The sequence below is a fragment of the Entelurus aequoreus genome, linkage group LG01 (genome assembly GCF_033978785.1).
Source record: "Entelurus aequoreus isolate RoL-2023_Sb linkage group LG01, RoL_Eaeq_v1.1, whole genome shotgun sequence".
NCBI classification, from domain to species: domain Eukaryota; kingdom Metazoa; phylum Chordata; class Actinopteri; order Syngnathiformes; family Syngnathidae; genus Entelurus; species Entelurus aequoreus.
In genome coordinates this window covers 94,627,789-94,630,288 of record NC_084731.1, presented here as the reverse complement: position 1 = coordinate 94,630,288, position 2,500 = coordinate 94,627,789, and positions in this window count along the sequence as shown.

Genomic DNA, 2,500 nt, shown 5'->3' with positions numbered 1-2,500 from the left:
GTCATCGGTCACCAACACGCATACCACTAAACCACTGGTGCGTTTATGGCCACACAAAAAGTCGGACAACTCAAACACCACACAAAGTTACACTATGACTCCTCAGTCATACGTGTGCTTATTCTACTGTCATTTATTATTAATGTTAATTTATTTATATTAATCATGGAATGCTGTTACTAGAGAAAGTTACAGGAATGCACACTTCATCCTATGCTTACATTTCATTGTGCAACATGAGGATGTTTAAGGGGAACTAAATGTGATCTCTGAAAGGGGTACAAATGATTTCCAAAGCAGTGCTTTTGGTATAAAGTTAAGTTAGGTTAAATGAAAGTATTATTATTATTATTAATTATTATTATTATTATTATTTATCTTACGGTATACATCAAAAATAATATGGAGCAAAATTTAATTGAAATATTGTCGATGTGGCCCTCCAGCAGTGCTCGGGTTGCTCATGCGGCCCCCGGTAAAAATTACTTGCCCACCCCTGGCATAGACTATGGACATAGAGAACTTATGAAACTGTGGCATGAAATAAACACGATTTACGTAGTCCAGGCTTGAGACAAACAATGACGACAGGGCGACTGACTGGCAAAGGCAGGCTTAAATAATGTCTCTAGATTGGAAACAGGTGCGCGTCCCGAACACCAGAGGCAGGTGAAAATCATAAGTCGCCATGGTAACTAAAACAAACAGGAACTATAATGGAGTCTAAAACTAACAGAACATAAGAAAAACATGATCCGGACCACGGATCATGACAGCCTACGGCTTGTGCTTTATCTGTCATTCATAAAAACGTCCACACCGCCTTAATATTCCTGTTTCATGCAAAATATCGGAATCTGTATCTAACAGCTGGTTAATGAGTGCATTTTTGTGCAAATGCGTGGCTGATGTGATCAGTGTAGAGCCGCGTTCTAACTACACTGCAGGATTGTTTGCCTTCTTGGCTCATTTAAGTGAAGTTCGATTTCAGATGTGGCCGCAGAGTTAAATAGGTAAATATATTGCACAGGGTCCAGAGCACTAATCCTGTTATTGTGTGCAAGCCGGGGATAGCTTCCACTGCCTTCTGTGTTCTTCTGTTTGCCTTCAGTATGAATTGTGATTCCGCAGCATGGTTGAACAATCAGCAAATGCAACGCAACTGACAGCGTGAACAAGACCCAAGATGGAACTTTTGAGGGGGCAGGGGGGTTATAAACTGACCATACGTCTGCTTTTCCCCGGACATGTCCTCTTTTGCGGGGCTGTCCGGGCGGGGTTTCTTAAATGCCTCAAATGTCCGGTATTTTGCGTTGGGGTTGTGTGTATTTTCAATGTACGTTCAGGGTTGAGAAGGGGTTAAAAACAAAACAAATTGTGAAGGTGTGCGCACGCAGCAACATTCGTGAGGGAGGGGCAGAGACAGAGAGCGAGAGAGAGAGACAGTTGAGAGACTGACAGGACATAAGAGAGAAGCCGAAACGTAAATGCAACTTCACGGATGATTTGCGGGAAAAGTATCTGTGTTTTCGTCCTGGCCGTGACACGTGGAAAGCAGAATGCACTGTGTGCAAAGCAGGAACGTATATATCTGTGGCAAATAAAGGGGACAACGATCTACAAGCCCATATCGACGCTACAAAGCACAAAACAGCTGTGCAGGGCGAGAGCTCGTCTGCTGTTTTTTGTTTAAATTTAATTAACTTGTTTTGAGGCATTAATTATGTTTAGATTACAGTGTTTCCCATAAACTGCCAAGATACCTGTGGCTGTGGGGGCATGGCTATGGGCGTGGTCACCATGACATCATCGAGTAATTTGCATCATTTACTACAATGATTTGATTTTCTCTAAAAAGGCTCAAAAAATGTATACTTACTAATTAATAATAACAGTTTTGTTTTAAACGCCCATCCATCCATCCATCCATCCATTTTACAATATAATTACAACACTTTATGTACATATTTATATACAGATTTGAACAATAAGTTATTCACTGAAATATATTTATTAATTGTGGTTCTTACAAAAAATATATCTTATAAAATGTAAAAGCTAAAATGTCTCAAAGCTCTGCCCCTTTAATTAGTGCATACTAAATAATTTAACTTTAGCCTACTACTACAACCATATTATTTACCAGCAACATAAAGTGAAACAGAGGCAGAGGTGTCCTGCCACAGTCAGTAACAAATAAACAGAAAACAGTAGTGGTGGTAGATAGACACAGAGCTTCATCAAACATCTGATCCACTGAACAAAGAGCTCCAAAAATCTTGAACTTTGGACTGCCATCAGTTTTACTCCCTACACTTAACCATGTGTTTCCTACTGCCTGCAGACTTTGCACCCTTTGTTATATACACATGTTGTGTTTCTAATATAAATACATTTAATAAAGTCAAATACAAATAAGGCAACAAGAGAAGTATCCTAAACTTCTCTTTTGAAAAGTAAATCTGAACAGCCGATATGGGCATCTACATCAACTATATGA